The following is a 21,449-nucleotide window of genomic DNA, read 5'->3' as shown; positions in this document are numbered from 1 at the left end:
CTTCATTGCTCATGAAACTTCAACTGCTATGCACAGGGACCAGGTGGCTTGAACCTGGGTCCCTGTGCACAATATTATGTGCATTCAACCTGGTGTGAAACTACTTGCCCCCTCTCTCCTCTTTTCTTACACAAATTATCTATCATGGGGTGAACTACAAAAGTCACATGATTACACATTAGAATCCTAGAATTTTGGAACTCTCAGTTATAAAACCTTGAGAATGTCACAAACTCTCTGACTCCTAATTTTGTTTCCTCTGAAAAATGAAGGTACTGAATTTGTCCTATGATTTTCTAAAACTGCTCAGGGAGCACATCTTGACTTGTGATTTCTTCATGATTTCCTGTAGCTTCCATCACAATTCAGGACTCAGTTGCTGTTTAATGGCCCATAAAATGGGGTCTGATTCTTCAAGCTGTCAGAGGTTATACTGCAGAGGAAATAATATAACTGAGCCCACACTCTTACCCATTTATTCTACAGTCCTTTCTCTGATCCAGACCAGTGGGTACATGCCAAGTGTTAAAGTAAGCTTTTCAATGTACTCTCTCACTATCATTTTATAAAATGTGTATACCTGCTGAAATTGAACATTGTCATTTTAAGAACCGAGTGAACTCACAGTGTGTTGAATTGCCAAAATTAGAAAAATACACATAGATGCCAATAAAAAGCACAGGGACTGAAAACAATGCAACAGGAGAGTCAGGGTACTCGGGGAAGAGGAGGAAACAGGAGCAGGAAGATAAGAAAGAGAAAGGGAGAAACTTTTTTTTTTTTTTTTTTAAGGAAGACTGGAGCCAGTACTAGAAAGGGTAATGTAAAAACAAATTGAGCCCTTTCTTATTATAAAATAAGCAACCTTAGTGGCCAGCTGCCTGCCCTCTTACCCTTAGTAGGGGTAATGCATTCAACCCTCTGAAGAAAGCTAATCTTCTAGACAAGAAGTCAAGTAGAAATTGAATGGGCGTAACACATCATAAATGTGATAATAAGAAAAAAGCTTTGGAAGAGTAAGAGAATGCATATAGAGTGGGAGTGAAGCAAAGAGAGTTCTATTTTTGATTTTGACAGAAGAATTGTTTTTGAAAAAAAAGTCAGTAATTTCCTAGGCACAAAGGCCTCTTCTGACACACGAGATCATTTATCTACTATCTATTCAGTGCCTATCTATCAACTAACTATCTATCATTCCCTTATCTCTATGGCAACGATCACCATTGCAGGTAGGTGTTTTGACACTTCAGAACCAAGCTTCCAGTTCATGGGATCTGTCGCCTGAGGTGAACACAAAGCAGAAAGTATTCTTAGGTACTTTCCTAAATGCCCCAGTGGTTCAAAGGTAAGGTTTCCAGAAAATTGCACTGCTTAGGGGTGTAAATCGAGACTCTTGCCCTTTAAAGAAATTGTAATAAAGATGCTTCATTTCAGAAAATAAATCAGGTGTAGATTGCTTTTTAGCTTCCTAATCCCCCCATCTCCTTTTGAATATGCATTTCTTCCTCCCACCATGTATGCTGGCAAACTTCCAAGAATTTTTATCAAATGTTCCAGGGAGTGAATTAATCATTTTAGGTTATTTAAATGAAAGAGATGCATAATACCACTTCACATTCAAATTTCAGGAAACCCTGCCCATGAACTCTTTTATATCTACATGCATCCAAAGTCCCTTAAATTCTCTAGCTCTTGCTTTTTGTTACAGCCTCTGGCTGAAAGGAGCTACAACTATACAGATTTCCTTTGACACTGAACAATTACAACCTCTTTCTTTGGGAGGGGGAGGGAACACAGTAAGTCATTTCAATAAGATATATTTTGTTCATAATTACTGTGCACTGTGAGCTATGCTATAGCCCTAATACGCACAACTCCTAATTTAAAAAAAAAAAAGTTTTATGGTGAAACTTTTTAAAAAATTTAATATTGTTACATAAACAATAGATAGGAATTACTGATGGACTTAGCATCTTTGTAATTGATCTGTGGAAGGCAAGAGGAAGAGAGGACAGCTTTAAAAAGCAGGTACCTAGAATGGTCTTCAGTAGCAGTTAATAGGGTTGATATATATTTAGCTGTGTGTTTTCCTTGCACTGTTCTATAGGCTGGGATATGGAGTATGAGCCTAGTTCATACTGTCTTTTCATTCTGGGCTTAATAGAGGCCACATTAACTCTAGAAAGAACGGCTGAGCAGGTAAGAAAGAAGGAAATCCGAGAATACAATATTATTTGATTTGAGTTGAAAGCAACATGCAGAAAAGTGGGCCCCACCCTAAGGTTCCAGGACTGGGGGAAATATAGGCTCTATAGTAGAAATGTGAGGTTCCTGTTGTCTTAGGGTTCAAGAAGACAATGGATAGTTATTGTTATCATCACATTATTTGGTGATAGGGTTAACTTTGGAAAGTCCCTTTGATAGGGTTTGGGGTATAGTACCCAGCATCTTGTATATAGCTGTGCTGTCGGTTGCTTCTGTTCTCTAATCAACACAACGAGTACCACCCCAGTATGCTGCACTTCAGACTGTGACCAGAGACTTCAGGTGTGGAATGACAACCCTTCAGCTTCATCACTCGGATGAGACCTTTCCTTTCATAGTATTCTCTAATTCCATTCCAGGTGTTCCACTCCCCAATAAAGTCCCCAAACCTAGATATAGTCCAGATCCCCTGAGATAGAGCATAAGTTCACCTGTGCCCATAAACTAGGGAAAAAATATATACCTGAAAGCAGAAGTACACAAGAGCATGCAGGAAATACCCCCCAACACTTCATCTGCATTATTACAGTCTTTTGGTTCATGATTGTTCAACAATTTGTTTGGCTTTGTATGTTAACTCTCTTTTCAGCCACCAGGTTCCAGATGCTGACCAGACTTCCCTGGACAGAGGACCCCATCAATGTGTACTGGAGTGCCACTTCCTCAGAGCCCCATCCTACTGGGAAAGAGAGAGACAGACTGGGAGTATGAATCAGCCAGTCAACACCCATGTTCAGCGGGGAAGCAATTACAGAAGCCAGACCTTCCACCCTCTGCAACCCACAAGAACCCTGGATCCATACTCCCAGAGAGATAGAGAATGGGAAGGTTATCAGGGGAGGGGGTGGCATGTGGAGATCGGGTTATGGGAATTATGCGGAATTGTACCCCTCTTATTCTATGGTTTTGTTAATGTCTCCTTTCTTAAATTAATTAACTAATTAATTAAAAAAAAGAAATAAGGAAATGCATTTTAGAAAAAGGAAATGTAGAATTCTTTCTAGATAGGGTCAAAGGTAAAATCTCATGATCATTTAACTCTGTAAGATAGGGGCACCCATTCAATGGACAGGCAATGAAATACTATTTGTACTATACCTCCTTAATTATTTTTTAAATTTAATTAAATGGGAGGATTAAATATATTTTTAAAATTTTACACTTGTCGGCAAGGCTGAAATAGTTGTTTTGACCTGGCTAGCTAAGCGGTAAAATGTTTTTCTATTTTCCCTCTTTTGCAGGTTTAAGTGTTGTGTTTTTCAATTCAATTCAAAGTATTACTAATTTTCCAAGTTTGCAGATACTTATTTTGCAGATATTTATTTACTTTTTGGTTTGTATTTATTTATTTATTTATTTATTTATTTATTTATTTTTACCAGAGTGCTGCTCAGCTCTGGGTCTTCGAAGCCGCAGGCAGGAGAGTCTCTTTGCACAACAATTCTGTAATCTACCCCGCCTGCAGATACTATTTTATTCTCTACAGAAAGGCAAAAATGAGTCAAATACAACTCTGCTTTAGTTATAAGGTTAACTAATAAACTGTTTATCCTGGAGATTTTCATGGATGAAAGTAAGCGGGCTGCATCCTTTTCCTCTCTGAGGAGTTGATGATATTGGCTGCCTTTGGAACAGCCAATTTCAACTCTCTTAAATCCCTGTAGACATGTTCTTTTAAACCAGACCTGAAGTTAGGTGGTTCCAGAATGAGAACCCTTAGTTCTACAAATGATGCCTAGGAGAGCTTATAAGATATTGATCCTATTTACTATGAAGCCCAAAACTTTGTCACTGGGAACAATCATCTCACAAAACATTTTAGTAAGCAAGCATTCTGTTTCATTTATTTTATTCTCACAGGACCCATGGCATCATTCTCTTACTGCAAATTGCTATAACTCATAAACCTAACACACAGCTCTCGTGTCTCTGCCTGTCCTAAGGTAGGGGAGGAAAAGCCTGTTTAAAACAACTATCAAAAACGCTAGATGACTATCAACCTGGAGTGGAACCAATGGTCTGGTGCCTGTTTATGAACCTTGTTTCATAGGCCCTCCATTTCTTCCTACAAAAGGTAAAACTTAGCTGACTTCCTTTCTTCCAGAGCCTTCTGCACTACAAGACTTTCTTAAATTTTATTTTATTGGGGGGGGGGTAGTAATAGTTTACAATACAGTCTTCAATACATAGGCACAACTCCTCATTTCCCCTTGACTGGTGTCTAAAAGACACAACAGGATCCCATTGTCCCTGTATCCTGGTCCCTCTCCCTCCTTCCCCCAGAGCCCTTTCTTTGGTGCAATATGCCACATCCAGTCCAAGTTTCACCGTATGTTTTTCCCTTATTGTTCTTTATTCTTAAATTCCATGTATAAGTGAGATTACTAGGTGTTGGCCTCTTTCTTTCTTGATTATCTCTCAACATGATGCCTTCGAGTTACTTTTTAATCAGTTCCTGAGAGCACATGTCGGAACCTTCTCCAAAGCTAAGAAACCCCCATGTGTACGGGAAGTGCATGTTTTAGTAAATTTCTCTTTACTTTGTTTATGTGATAGACAGAAAGAAATTTGAGAGGGATGGGGAAGAAAGAAGCACTTGAAGCATTGTCTCACTGCTTGTGAAGCTTCCTTCTCCTGCTTCAGGTGGGGACTGAGGCTTGAACCTGGGTCCTTCTACATAGTAACAAGGGCTCTCAGCCATGTGAACCACTGCTCAGTCCTTGATTTTTTTATTTACATTTATTTTTTATTTTAACTTGCTTCATTCTTGTTTGATTACGTTCCCAGTCTGGGAGAATCTAAAGGGTATAGAATCATTTCTTATTTCCCCCCAAGTAATCATCTGGCCCTTCTATGCTTTCAATATCCTGACTCATCATCTCCATATGTTCCTCCCTCTCTGAATGGGCTGTATCATCTTCATTCTAGCCTACATGGAAGCCTGAGCCCAGGAATTGACACACCGGGAGATGAAACCAGTTGTGACCCAGTAATGCAAAGTGTGTAACAAAATAAGCCCATCCTTGGACAAGATTCTCTCCTTGTCGTTCACAAACTTGTTTTGTTATCTTACCCTGTCATGGCATCTGTTACCTGAAAAGGAACTGCTGTCAAAGTATTTACTATGGAGTGAGTAACAACTCTCCTAGAGAGCACTCCAGGCTTGCTTTAACTTTGTCAGCATGTCCTTCACACACTGACTCTCCAGTCCTTGTGACCGAATTTTTTGTCCCTCTTCAGCTGTATCTCCTACCTCAGACACTTAACAAAGCTGTCAGAACTCTCCGGTAGACTTGGCTATTCTCAAATTGAAGGGCATGCCAGAATCACCCAGAAGGGCTCGTTAAAACTGATTCCTGAACTCTACCCCTATCATCCTGAGTACTGGAGGGTAAAGTTCAACTATTTGCATTTCTAACAAGATTCCAGGTGACCCTGAGGCTACTGGTCCAGGGCGCACTTCAAAACCACATCTACACACTAAGCTTTCTTTATAGCCATTGTCTATGCTGTGTCTAAACTCTCATTTATTTAATACAAGCTCTGTTTTTTTTTCTTTCCTCAGACTATTTCCAATTTGTATGTTTCTCTCAATGCTTCCTCTTCTACCTATGCCTTTGGTCTTTTGATAACCCTGCTGGGCTTTGTTTAACTGTGCTTATTGCAAACAGGACAATAGTGGTTCTCCAGCTCTGGTTTCATTATGTTCACTTCTAAAATATTAGATATAGCTGTGGATTCTGCCAAGCAAACTAATCTGTGATATTTCAAATGCATTTCATGGCCCAGAATAAACTAGCATATTTGAGCAAAGCTGTGTTCTGGATATATTAAAGTGTAAAAACTGGCATGAAAATCAGGTCTCATGTAAACAGGAGATTATTATTACTTAGAATCCGATAATGTGCCCATCATATGGATCTCTGGGGCATTTGTAAACCCATTTTTACATAATTATGTGGATAACATGTATTTTATATGAGATGGTAAAATTAAATACAAAACAGGACATTTTGAAATGGCTGTAATGTTCTAAATGAAGAACTGAAACTGTTTTGAGACATATGTAGGAGAAAAAAATGTATAGACAGTAGCTTAAGAGACCCTATTAATTCCAAAGAAAACACTGGATGAAAATGAAATACCCAAAGAATGAAATAAGAGATCTCCCATAAAAATCAGTCTGTGTGACTCAAGTGGTTAGGCTTGCCTTCTAACAATTTGAATTTTACAAGGCGACTTTCACCCACATTAGCATTTCAATGGCACAATATTTTTGTAACACAATGTTGCAACTGCTGCAATCTTCCCCTTCCCTCCATCCTGGGCAGATTCCAAAGTTGTGAAATATGGTTGGCTGGTGAATCTATTAATTTCTTACACCTGTGCCAACCTAGACTAGAATTTTCTACCCAACTTCAGGGTATCGGAGAAAAAACTAAAAGAACAAATCAAATTCATCTTGAGCTGATTAAGAAAACATATAATTTATACAAAAGCTTTTCAAAGTAAAGTATACTTTATCCTATTCCTGAGACTCTTGTATTGTGTCCTATATATAAGGAAATCCTAGGGCAGCTCAACAACTAAATTACCTACATAAGTTTAGTCTCAAATTAAAATCCTAGATGTATTTTACTTCAAAATTTAATAGTGGCATTTTAATAGATTTTTCTAGTAGAACATATGTCCATAAGGAAAGCATACAACAAAATAATTGTATGCATTTTAAATAGTTATGCTCTTTTGTGGTGGCACAGTGTATAAAGAATTGGACTTTCAAGCATGAGGTTCTGAGTTTTATTTCTGGCAGTACATGTAGCAGAGTGATGTCTAGTCCTCTCCTCCTCCTCCTACCCCTCTCATTAATAAATCAAATGTTAAAAAACAGAAAAAATAGTTATGTTATTTTGACAATTGAACTTTCACACAGTTTGATCCTCAAGTAGGTGAACTCTTCCAAGTAAGTGAATTAAAGTTGTACCTAACTAATCTACTTTGGGGGAGAAAAATTATGTTTCCAGATCTTTGAGGCTGTTCTTGGAGTGATTACCTCAGTTATTGCAAGTGAAAGTGTATGTTCTCTGACACCTTTTCCTTCTGTGGTTCCATATGCAATATAGCTTTAGAGAACTCTGGCTGTCCCATGGAAATCAACCCTCCACTGCCTGCACCAGCAGAGATGATTCCCACTCCTTTTCTACAATGGTGGTCACCCTGTTGCTTTGACACTAGAAAATAATGATTCTAAGAGACAAGAAGTTCTGTTGAGGGGGCCCAGGCAGCATGGCACGAATCACAAGGACCCGGTTTGAGCCCTGGCTCCTCACCTGTAGGGGGATTGCTTCACAGGTGGCGAAGCAGTTCTGCATGTGTCTATTTTTCTCTCCCCTTCTCTGTCTTCCCTCCTTTCTCCATTTCTCTCTGTCCTATCCAACAACAAAGACAGCAATAACAACAACAATAATAAACAATAAGGGCAATAAAAAGGAAAAATGGCCTCTAGGAGCAGTGGATTCATAGTGTAGGCACCGAGCCCCAACAGTAAACCCTGGGGGCAAAAAACAAAACAAAACACAAGTGCTGTGAGGTTCCCATAACTGGGAGGTAGCTGATAGTAAGGAACAAGTAGTAGCCAAAAACCGAAGGTTGCTACCCTGTAGGATTGGAAAATTGACTTTTTAAAAATCCATTTCCCCTGGCATATTAATTAATAGTGATTTGTGAGACTATGAGTTAGTTGGAAAATTGACTTTTGTTTGTTTGCTTCTGCTATTTACCAGGACCTTGCTGCTCTGCATCAATACATTTACATATATGCACACATGATATTGATATGATGCATATATGATATGCATTGCACATACGATGCATCACACATAGACAGACACACACGATGCAGAGATGGGGTGAGGCCAAGTAACCACAGCCCTACAGTTATCTCTTTGTGGTCCTATTGGACTCAAACCTGAGTCTCTCAAATGGCAAAGCAAAAGAACTATCCAGATAAGCTGCTTTTCTGGTTTTGTCCATTGAATTGCAAAGACATGATAATAAAGACAGACTTCCGTCATCCCCACCGATATGTAAGAGAAATAATGGTGTTTATATGGAAGGGGCATTGACTCAAACTAAATCACTGATTAATAGTATTTTTCTCTTAAATTCACTGTTATAATAAGCAAAGAAGAAACTCTAGATATTTCTAACAAAAGATAAAGGGCCCAGTGGGAAGAATGGGAACTAACAAACATCTTTTCTCCTATTCATCCTCATCCCACATTGGTTGGCTTTTCACATCTAACAGATGAAGAAAGGATTTCAACGAACTAGGACTTGAATATAGAATTTGGGTCAAACCGTTTTTCATTTTGTTCTGCTGTGCTATGATTCCCCTCTACCTGAACTTTCTGTGATTATGGAAAAAAAGTATCTGTTTCCACAGCTGGCACTACTCCAGTGTGTTCATTATGACCCTAAGTCCCAGGGGTTGGTAAAATCCCCCCTTAAATACTTCTTCAACCACTCTCAGTAAACTGGAATAATTTTGCATGTCAGGCCAGTTGGCTTGAGAAAGGAGCCTGAAAGAGGCACATGGATTTTATTTAGACTATGGTAAAGACATTGTAAAATGTGATCTTATTGAAGGAAAAGAGTAGTATGGAGTAACCCACAAATTATGTCTTATAGCCATCTTTTGAGAAAATATGTAATTTTAAAGAGTACATTTTATTAGGGTAATGAAACAAAATATGTCACTCTAACCTTAGCAGACTAAATTGAAAATCATTGCTGAAAGTTATCTACAAATGCAAGCCTAGTTGTAGCCATAAAAATACCATAAATAAAAAGCTATATGTTCCCATGGAGTAGAGGAGATGTCTGCTTATAGTCTCAGGCTCATCATGGTTTCATGAGATACACATGTTTCTTTACCTGAAAATGAGGCAATACTCCCATTAAAACATAAACTATGAATTTCCTGATAACTCAGTCTGTTTTCTACAAAATGTGCATCTGTAATACAAGTTAGTTTCAAGGGATTGATAAGTGGCAGAATGATGTCATTTTTCAGGAAGAAGTTACACAAGTCTGTAAAGGACTTTTCCCAGTATATTAATATTTTCGGTGAATAATAGTTGAACATAAGTTATTCTATACCAAAAACTGTGAAGGAGTTTTCACTCATATTCTTCCTTTTGCTCATTCTGGCCACATGTTTTGTCTTAGAAGATTAATCAGATGATTCTTCTATTTAATCTCAACTCCATAAGTCAGGAACCTCAAATTTATCATCAAACTACTTTACTTCTTATAATGCTCCACAGACATAAAACATTTCTTTATGAGGAATTTAGCCTGTCTTTTCAATGGCACTGGTAATTTTTAATTAACTTTATTCACGCTGAGACCACAAAATTGCATATATTCTGCATTTGTCTGTTCTGATGTCATTTCCCCATGAGCTTTGTCTTTGTTAATGTGTCATTTTTTTTAGAACTACAGGTTGGTTTTATTTTCAAGACTGCATACAGAAGATTATAGCAGAAACATCTGCACTAGAATTAGCATGATGACCTTATTTGCAATAGCATTCTGCAAAGAAAGCACAATACTCTCATTATATGCTGACTGTCCCCAATTTACTACTCCCCTGGTGTCTAGAGGCAATCAGTTTGGTTATGGCTATAACTCTAAACTAAAGAAAAATATTCAATGCTGGTAAAAATATCATCCAGTCACTGTATAACCACTTCAACTGCAACAGTGTTTAAATAATATGTTATGGGATTCTCAAGTAGGCTTGAGACACTAAAGTGCATGAGTTCCAAGAGAACAGTGACATATAAATTTCCAAGGGCAAAGTAATGTTGGTTTAAAGGAAAGTATTACATACTTGGAACTGGTTTAGTTTGTTTGCCAACTCTAAGCCTCCCCAGCTTCAGAGTGAACTAATGCCATGGGCAATTGTGTAAAGTCTCAAGAAGATCATGAAATGCATTTTTGCTTCAGTTAGCGATATGGTGAATTCTCTCCAGTAGAGGAAGGTATTACAGTGACCAACCAGGCCAAGAAATTTTACTTTTAATCCATGAAAAGAGAGCACTGCAATGAGACCATCTTGGGAATATGCTGGCTCAAACAAGTACTCTGTCTTTGGGACAAGAGCTAAACAAACTAAATAACTAGAGGGGTATGGGAAGGGAAAACTACTTTGGAAATTTTCATTTTTTCCCCAAAGAGATTATATTAAACACTCCAGAAATTAAAAAAAAAATTAATATCCACACCACTAGTTGAGTTTCATAAACATTAGTAGCTATGCATCTCTCTGTGTATGTGCGCATGTTCACACACACACACACACACACACACACACACACACACACACACACACACCTTCAACTTTATCTTGTCTAGTTTCAGTTACATGTGGAACACAGATCCCTTTGAAAAGAAAATTAACCCCCCTCTTTAGTCTTGACATATTTAATCAGTACACATGAAACTGAAAAGTCCTTAAATTAAAAATTTTCTGCAGTCATAAAATCCAATGATGCTTAGTTGACGCTATGTCATTGCTCCACATGTGACTGACATGATGGAATCACTGTTTTTACAGTGTCACATCACCATAGCCTTGTACTCTGTGGAAAGTAATGTTTTCCACAACAGCTTTCTGTTTAAACCTACTCTAACCTCCTTCACATGTCTGAGTCTTTATTGGCACAGACACATTATGATTTGTGTATTTGTCTATTTCAGTTCCTCCCTGAATAATGCTCTACAATTAAAGTAATGCTAGTTGGTGCTAATGTGATAGTAAACACCATCACAATATGGTCATCCAGATGAGCAAGCATGCACTCAGATCCATTCTATTTAGATTAGCAGAGCAATAAAAACAAACAGAATATGGAGTGATTTGCTCTCCCCCAAAACTCACCAGCACACAAGAATAGATCTTAAGACCCAAATTTGAAAATCAAATTAGCAAAGGAGTATCTAAAATACAAAATATATAACCTGAAAACCCAAATGACAGACACAGAGACAGACAATTGTAGGTTCAATTTCCATTTCTGTGACTTCTATTCCGCTGATTTTAGTCATTGTTTAAGACTACTCTAGTCTTAGTTTCTGCATCTGCAAAACAACAGCAACACCCATCTAAGATTGCATCAGCATGGATTAACAGACATAATTTAATCATGGTTGTCAAATTATTATTGGTAAAATAGTCTCAAATATTTAATGTAGTGCATAATACATCCCTGTAAGTATTAGTTGTATTTTCAGTGACATTTATTCACCAATATTTGCTGTGTGCCATGCACTGGACCTTCTCTGGAGACTCAGGATGTGAGTTTACAACCTCATGAGGGTCAAAGTCTATGGGAAGCATATTAAATGACAGGACAGTGGAATGTAATTGTTAGGCTAGAAAAGGATGTTGGTATGCTTCTAATTCTGCTTCTAAGACCCCTTCTGTTGCATTGCTTAATGCTGTGATCTATTTACATAATCACTGCTTTACCTGAGAACCGCCCTGCCTGCAGGGCAATGGTTTAATCCCACTGGTTCGAACTCTCTTTTTGCTCCGCTCCCTCTCCTAGTTGTACCCTGTTTATACACCCTACCACTTCCTTCCTAGAGAGTAGAAATGCAGATGAATAAAGCCAGCATTGCATTGAGTTGCACTGCATCCCAGCTAAGCCATGAGTCAGTCTGTCTCTCACCCACGAAGCTAGCCCGGCATCTGGCGCCTCAACAGGGACCAGCAAAGGAGATCAAAACATACAGAATTATTGGGAAATGACTGCCAATCATCTGGCTTCTTGCTACTGTTAAACAATCCAATCCAGGGAGTCAGGCTGTAGCACAGCGGGTTAAGCGCAGGTGGCGCAAAGCACAAGGACCGGCATAAGGATCCCGGTTCGAACCCCGGCTCCCCACCTGCAGGGGAGTCGCTTCACAGGTGGTGAAGCAGGTCTGCAGGTGTCTATCTTTCTCTCCCCCTCTCTGTCTTCCCCTCCTCTCTCCATTTCTCTCTGTCCTATCCAACAACAACTACAACAATAAAACAACAAGGCAACACAAGGGAATAAATAAATAAATATTAAAAAAAAAACAACAATCCAATCCAATCTCAGAAAGCCTTTAAGGAAAGCAAGGTTACAATCTAGGTCTATTATGGTATCCAGATAGACACACTGACCCATCCAGGAATCCATGATCTCTAAATGAAACGATTGCCCTCTTGTATCTGGACACCAGTTAGAGTCCCAAAATGTTTCTGTGTGCTTCAGTGAATACATACCATGACATTATCTTCCTTAATTCCATATACATAGTGCATTAGATATTTACATTATCAATATTCATTTTTGCTTTGAACTAGCCCATTTCTCCCCTAATTTTCATTTTGGAGACTGAATTTTAGGAAAGTTTGGGGCTACCAGAAGTCAAGAGAACTCACCTGGGAGGGTGACTGCTTTGTTATGTGAGAAACACAGGTTTGAACTAGGTCCCCACCACACTGGGGAAAGCTGTGGCATTGTGCTCCCCTTCCCCATGTCTCTGTCTCTCTTTTTTCTTAATGAAAATATTGGCTTAGAGCAGTGAAGAACCTGCTGACACAAAATCAATTTATTTAATTTGAAAACAAAACATCCTTCTATAAGTCTCCAGTTTCTTATGCTGGTCCTTGTGCTTTGCACCACCTGCGCTTAACCCACTAAGCTACTGCCCAACTCCCAAGCCTCCAGCTTCTATGTCATAGTGACTAAGGCAAATGACACCAGTGAAACCAAATGTTCACACTCAGAGCAAGACTGCAAATTATGAACCTGATATTCTGCCATTCCACTCTGCTTATTCAGAAAATGGATCCATCTGTAGGTGCAAAACACAATTTTTAGGAAAATGGCAACTTAAAATATCCTGACACAATGTTTCATCAACAGTTCTCAAAGTTCAACAAATAAAGACAATGAAGAGTCATACAGACCTGTTAACATCTGCTCAAAACCTGTACCCTCATTTCTTTGCCTCTGCTAGCACTAACTCAAGATAAAATTCATTTAGATAATTCCTTAAGCTTGAAATGCTTAGCATGTCACATTCCCACAAAGTCTCATTTATATAATTAGTGCTAACATATGGCCCACAATCAACATAGGAGATTTGGAATCTTTTTTAGCATGCCGTTAGACCTAAGGGGGTATGGATTCAATATGGAGGGAAGAGAATTAGGCATGCAAATTCCATTTGCGATAACAAGAGCATAGCAATGGAAATTTACCCCCAAAAGGTTTGGCTGCTAATCACATAGCAAGCAGAAAGAATTACATTCTTAATAACCTTCACCAAGTGCAATAAAAGGAAATAGAGATTTCTTTTATGTGATGCTTTTGGTTACTAAACTCAGAAGTATTTTATAAACTTGTGCTAACAACTAAGATTGTCCTAAGTAATTCTACTGCATGATCTGATGCAGGCATTAAATCGAGAATTTCTCTTGACATCATTCATAAAGGTTCACAGTCAACACTGCAATATCCCAAGTGACCGGTTTATCTGTATCAGAATAAAACATTCTGCAAGGATAGGCCAGGAGATAACTCACAGGTAGAGCATGTGCCTTGCATGCAAGAACCCCCAGTTCAAGATCTGAGCACCATATGGGTAAACCATCTGGGAGTGCCCTAGCATTGGGGACTTGGAGACTAGGGAAAGCTTCCTGGATACTGGAGTAGAACTTTGACGTTTCTCCCTTTCTGTATCTATCTCCCTCTTTCTCTAAGATAAAAAGAATGAAAAGGCTCTCCTGGGGTCACCTGGATAGTGCATGTGTGAAGCACCAGCACCATATATATATAAAAAAATCTGCTCATCTTTCATAGAATTCAGGCTCCAAGTGCTAACTTTCTGAAACTCAGCAAGGAAACCTACATTCCCTTAAAGATGTATTTATTCTACTAAAGAGAGTGACTGCATGCACAGAGAAGAGTACTGTCTCTGAGTAGTGCTAGGGATCAAATCTGTGACTTCATGCATTCAAATGCTATACTCTGATACCTTCCCATCCACCAATTCCTGAGATGAAGGCTCTAAAAAAAAGAAAAAAAGGAATGGCTAATTCATAATTAATGTGACTACATTCTAGACTCTTCACAAATAAGAAATTGAATCTATATATTATTATGTTTTTGTTCTTGTTTTATTTTATCTTTTTTTTTTTTTTGCCTCCAGGGTTATCACTGGGGCTCAGTCCCTATACTATGAATCCACTGCTCCCGGAGGCTATTTTTTTCCCTTTTTGTTGCCTTTGTTGTTTATCATCATGTTGTTGTTGTTATTATTGTTGTTGCTGTTGAATAAGACAGAGAGAAATTGAGAGAGTAAGAGAAGACAAAGAGGGGGAGAGAAAGATAGACACCTGCAGATCTGCTTCACCACTTGTGAAGTGACCTCCCTGCAGGTGGGGGACTGGGGGCTCAAACCGGGATCCTTATGCCAGTGTGCTTAACCTGCTGCACTACCACCCGGCCCCCTTTTTTATTTTATTTTATTTTGCCAGAAAACTTCTGATTTTTGGCTTATGATGGTCTTGGGTATAGAACTGAATCCAGAAATTCATGAAGAGTGGATTTTCCTAGACCAGAAACCTCAATGTTTCTCATAGTTCAATATCATTAATGAATTTGGTAATAGTATTTACTGTGTTCTTAGTATATACCTGGGAATACAGTATAAATTTAACAAATATACCATTTAGTCATCATAAAACAAGTAAAATTAAATTATCTTTATTTATTAGATGAGTAGACAAAGGTTACATACTTTGACTAAAGTGCATCAGGTAGTAAAACCAGAATTCCTAAATCTATGTCTTACTTATCATGCTGTTCTCCCAACTTCTTAATTCTTTATTATATCACTTCTTTATCTTTTTAGACTTCATGGCTATTTTCAATGCTTAACAAGTTTAGCTGATTCAACAACAAAAGTAATCTCTGTCAATATCTTTTAGATAGATACTAATTTAAGTATAAATTAAAGTAAATACATTTTATGATACATTACAAATTTAGGATTCAAAGCAACTATAGTCATTGTTTTTGGATATCTTCTTAACATCAATAGCTACGAGAACTGCCTGGCTGGGTACTATTTCTCGACACCGTATACAAAGATGGCACTAAGAATTTGTGAATATCTAGCTGAGCTAGATTATAAAACCTGAGTTCAATATAAATCTTATTTTACCATAAATAAACTGTGACCTTGAAGTAAACAGTTAACTCTTGTGTTAACATCTGTATAATGAGGAGATGGAACCAACGTCACCTTTAAGAATCATCCCATCACTAGAGACAAATCATTCTTGTGCTGTGGAGTATTTGCTTTCTTGTTGGAGAAAAAATTATACTTTTTATTTATTTATTTTTGACCTCCAGGGTTATCATTGTGGCTTGGTGGTTGCACTATGAATCCACTGCTCCTGGTGGCCATCCCCCCCCCCTTTTTTTTTGGATAGGACATAGAGAAATTTAGAGAGGAGGGGAAGAAAGATAGAGAATGGGAAAGAAAGACACTTGCAGACCTACTTCATTGCTGTGAAGTGAGCCCCTGTGCAGGTGGGGAGCCATAGGCTGGAACAGGGATCCCTGCACCAGTCCTGGTGCTTCATACTATGTGTGCTTAACCCGGTTCACTACCTCCCGCCCCCCAAAAAGTAAATTTTAATCCTAGAACCAATTTGCCATGCTTTCCTCTCATGGAAAAGTTTGATGTAACAGAGAGTTGTGAATTTGAAAACTGGAATTACTCCAATTAAATTAACTTAAGGGCAATCTTCCACAGTCCTCCTAGTTTCAGAGAGAAATTGGAAATTAAGTTGAAGATCCCTAAATAATGTATTCAGATGAATGAAATACTCTTTATTTCACAGAAAGATAAGGTAAAAATAAAGACAATTCGTAAAACCGCATTTGATCACTTAAATGACTTTTTATTCTACGATTGTTTATTTTCTTATTTAAAATATCCTTTGAGAACTTTGATTTTTAAAAATAAACTTTGACATGATTAATATTGGTAATCAATGCAGCGTTAGTTTCTTATCTCCAGAAATCATTAAGAAGGTTCTGTTTAATAACCAACTTTTCTCTCTGAATGTCCCCTATCTCTTCTATATTCTTCACCTGTAGCTGTTCAATTCTCTTTGTAGACTCTCTTAATAGATGCAATTCCCTTTAAATCATTTCTATTTAGATATATTTATTGGAAATAAAAACTTTTCCTACAAATGGGTAGTAATGGAATTATTTTGTTTCCAAACAGTTAATAATCCAGTACAGCATGGAATTACGAATGGATTTAAAAAAATAGTACTATTCAGACTTGCTCTTAGAGTCTCTTGACAATCCCATCTCAATCTTTCACTGACACCCCCCTCCAATTTTCCAACTATTATTCTCTTAATAAATCCCTGTATTTACCAGAAAATGGATATTGGATGAGGAAAACATTCTGTCCAGGAAACTAAGTGACTTTGGGATAACAAAAGTCAGTAAAGGAAGAACATTTGTTTTTGTTGCGAACTTTTTTTCTTGAAGGGGTTAATGCTTTGCAGTGCAATCATGATCACATGCACTTGTTCCGGGCCCCCACAGTTCTTTCCCACCCTTCCTTATCCTCCCTTTCTCCAAAGTTTCACTTTGTTTTCTTCCTTCCTGTCCCCAACTATTAGGTCCCATTTATAAGTAACATCATTCAGTATTTGTCCATCTCATTTTGGTTTATCTCTTAATATGCTAACTTGCAGTTTTATCCAAGATGACACAAAAGAGATGACTTCATCTAGTTTTTTTTTTTTTTTTTTTGGTTGCCCTTGTTATTTATTGTTGTTGTTACTGTCATTGTTGTTGGATAGGATAGAGAGAAATCGAGAGAGGACAGGAAAACAGAGGGGGGGGGGAAAGACAGACACTTGCAGACCTGCTTCACTGCTTGTGAAGTAACACCCCCCACTCCACAGGTGGGGAGCCCGGGGCTCAAACCGGGATCCTTATGTTGGTTCTTGTGCTTCACGCCATGTGTGCTTAACCTGTTGTGCTACCGTCTGCCCCTCCCTCTTCGTCTATTTTCCCTTTCAATATCTTTCTCTCTGCCTCTGTTGAAAATGAAAATAAATAAATAAAATATTACAAAACAGAATTTTATGGTCTATGCTGTTCCTTCACCATTCTTAAAACTAGGTTGGGATCACACATGAGCACAGAACTCAACTTTGGCTAACTAAAGAAGGAAGCTCTATGGGGCAGCTTGGTAGAGGAGCAAGACTAACCAAAAACAGAGGGAAGGAATTAGATGGAGAGGAAAGCTGAGTTACTGATTAACCAGGAAGTTTGCTTGAGTGATTATTTTCAAAACTAAACTGATATGGAATCCTTCCTACCCATTTATGCTCTGAGAAAAGGAGGAATTTTACATCTTCAGAGGATATGGCTCCTCCTTCTTCCACTGAATTTCCTCTCCACACTGTGAACATCATGACCTATATCTTAGTCTTCAGACTTTGAGGCAATGAAGAAATTCCCACCCACTGAGTTGCTCCCATTATCTCCACGGCTGACTAGAAGGGACTATTTGCTATGAAATTGTCAAATGAAACTCTTTTTGTGCTGTTTAAAGAGGAAAAAACATGCCACATCTTTGATTGCAGACACACACCACTGCCACCACTTTAAAAAGTTGTTAGCCAGATTACTGCCAACAATGACATTTCTTTTTTACTGAAGTAAACAGTGGAAGATTTTCAGAACTCACTATAATTCTATACAGGCACTTCCAGAACTCAACTACATCATGAAAGAATGAGAAAATGGTTTTGACGAGCATTATAAATTTATCTAAAATAAGTGGTGTTTCCTATTAAGGAAAAGCCTGATATGCCTGTGTATAGTACAGTGCATTGTGGACTTACCTATTGTTTGATGGTGTGTGTCTATGTGTGCATGTGCGTGAGTGTCACATTCGAAACACATATTCATGTGATTACACAAAGACATCTGTGTAGTACGAGTTAACAAAGTAACTTCTAGTTTTAGAATAATTGGAGGGAGCCCAGAGTAGTTAACTTCTTAGTTTTACAAAGGGTAAGCTCTTCAGTTCTAATGGTTTTATAGAAGATTGAAATTTTATCACATTAGTGGATCTGTAATCAAAAAAGAGCTACCTATGGGCTTGAAATATGTAAGCCAAGAATATTGCACACATTACAGTGTTCAAGGGCCTTGGATCAATCACCAGATCCCCATCTGCAGTGGGGGGGCGGGGGGGCTGGGAGCGACACAAGTGGTGAAGCAGGGCTGCAGGTGTCTTCCTCTCCCCTTCTACCTTCCCTCTTAATTTCCCTTGGTCTCTCTCCAAAATAAAATTAAAATGAATAGGAAGACATTGATATTCTTCCTCCCATCAATTTAATATTCGCTCAAATAAGGTTAATCTAACAGACTTTAAATTTTCTGTATCTTTCCAAAATTCACCACTTACATGCAAATCATTGAGTTTATGTGCTGGTATTGAGAAAAGATGAAAGGATACAAATTCAGGGTTGCTGAATGAATACACACACACACACACACACACACACACACACACACACACACATATATGTATAATTTTTTCTCAAAATCAGACATCTGAGTTGGGGATAAAATCCTACACAGTTTTTGCACATGGGCACAATTTCTCATCTCTCTGTGACAGATGTCTGTAAAACAATTTCACCTCCCAATTTAGGCACATTTCCCACCCTCATGCAATAGGATTGCAATGTCCTCTCTACCCCTCCCATCCCCCTCTTTCCCCAACGGCTGGCCTTTACTTTGCTGTGAATTTTCTAAATGCTGTTTTAAGTTAAAATTTAAAGCACTGTGCAAACCAAATAAAACATCCATAGGTCCAATGCCACCCCAATGACTGCCATACAATATCCTCTGCTATAGATAGACTCAATCACAATAAACAATTGCCTGAATGCTTTTGATGTAGCCACTGGATGCATCTAGAGTTTCCTTTCTACTTTCAAACCACAGATGAATGAGGGTCTTTCCCAATCCCCCACATTAATCTTTGCTTAGTCCAGATAGTAAATTTTCCTTAGAAACTTGGGTCTGAGCAGTCACGTACCTGGTTAAGTGCACATGTTACTGTCTGCAAGGATCATGGTTCAAGCCTGCAGTCCACACGTTGGGGCACAGCTTCACTAGCAGTGCTATAACTCTCTCTCTCTCTCTCTCTCTCTCTCTCTCTCTCATTTTTTTAAGGGTAAGAACCCCATCCTGGCTTCAATTTTATTTATTTATCTATTCTTGGATAGAGACAGAGAAATTGAGAGGGGAGGAGGAGATAAAGGAGAAAAGACAAGACAGAGAGATACTTAGGGCTCTAATTCACCACTTGTGAAGTTTTTCCCCTGCAGGTGGGGATCAGGGGATTGAACCAGGGTTCCTGTGCACTGTAATGTGTGTGCTTAGCCAGGAGCACTCCTACCCAGCCCCTTACTTTTTTCTGCCTCTCTATTATAGGTAATAAATAAATAAAATAAAAATAATTTTAAAAAAGAAACTCGGGCTAGCACAGCAAAATAGCTCACTAAGATAATATGCTGCTTTGCCATGCTGATGACCCAATTTGAGTCTGGCCCCTGTGGCATTGAAGGAAGCATCAGTGCTATGGTCTATTTTACTCTTTCTTTCTTTGTCTCTGTCTCTGTGTCTATCTATCAATCAAAAAAAGGAAAGAAAAAATTTTATTTATTTATTTATTTTGATATCCTCTTTCTCCATTCTACTGCACAACATACAGGAGTGAATTTTCAGCCATATGTTGAATCAAACTGAATGGTGAAAGATAAAAGGCCAAAATCAAGAGAGGAACGAAGACAAGAATTTGTTTTTGATTTCCATATATCTGTTTTACCAATTATTAGAAATCAGGGCATACCTCAAATAAGACAGTCACTTTGTCAAGAGATATTCTTAAGTTATACAAAAAGGTGAATTGCACATTCTTTTATAAGACAATAGTTAAGATAGATTCACTTTCATTTCTCATGACAGCTTCCACAGTGCTGCAACTTCAATGGCACTAAAGACTTACCCAGGCTCCTCTCATAGATATTTAACCCAGGGATGGCCTTTCCTTTGGAATTTTGGCAAAGCACACCCTACACACTCCACAGCATTTAATTAACTAGAGCCCATTCTCAAGTACACTTAATTATAGGTCAGTATTCTGAGTATATAAATCATAGAAAAGGAAAGGAAATGACACAAAAGCCCTAGACTAATATAATTTATAGCTATCTGAACTAACACAAGGAAAGAAGGGTACTGTTCTATAATTAAAGATTAAATTAGTGCCAAAAATCATAATTTTCTGCCTGGCTTTAAAAGCAAATGTCATGTTAATGACAGTTAACTTTTGATTACTCGGGGATGATTATATATAGTTTGTGGATTATCTATGCCCTCATTTTCTTTCCCTCTTTCGCATGTTGCTTTATTGCTAATTAATCCCTCTATCAGAATTCTGATTAAGGGAAGGAAGAGAAGTAGAAAGTCAAATTAGTCATTTGGGCTGATTGTTAACAGCCTTGGTTAAGACTCTTGGTTAAACTGATGTGAAAAATGTCTTTCAGGATTTCAATGCTCTATATTAAAATTGGCATTGTAACCAAGATCAAGTCTGACACTGTAACCAAGATCAAGTCTGACACTGTAACCAAGGTCACGTAAACTTAGATGTTCTCAGGGTGTGTAATACTATGCTGCATATTACAGTTCACTGTATTTCTGCTCAAACTTCATACTCAATACATTGTATTTTAAAGCAAATATAATATCTATAGTCAGTTTATTCTCCCTACCAGCATTACTTATTTAAAAACTATGGGCTGCCTACAATGCATTTAGATGCTGCACCATTATACCCATATCAGCATGGAAAGAATTTATTTAATAAAAATAATTTAGAAGAGTGTCTTCAGAATATAATTTTAAGAACTGAAGAGATTTTTTAAGGTTTATTTTGCCTCTTTAGACACTCTCCTGCTTCTAAATAGTCAAGTACCAAAGGATATGCCTGCCAATCCATGTGAATTTTTCAAT

Source organism: Erinaceus europaeus, chromosome 21, assembly GCF_950295315.1.
Source record: "Erinaceus europaeus chromosome 21, mEriEur2.1, whole genome shotgun sequence".
NCBI classification, from domain to species: Eukaryota; Metazoa; Chordata; class Mammalia; order Eulipotyphla; family Erinaceidae; genus Erinaceus; species Erinaceus europaeus.
This window is presented reverse-complemented; position numbering follows the sequence as displayed.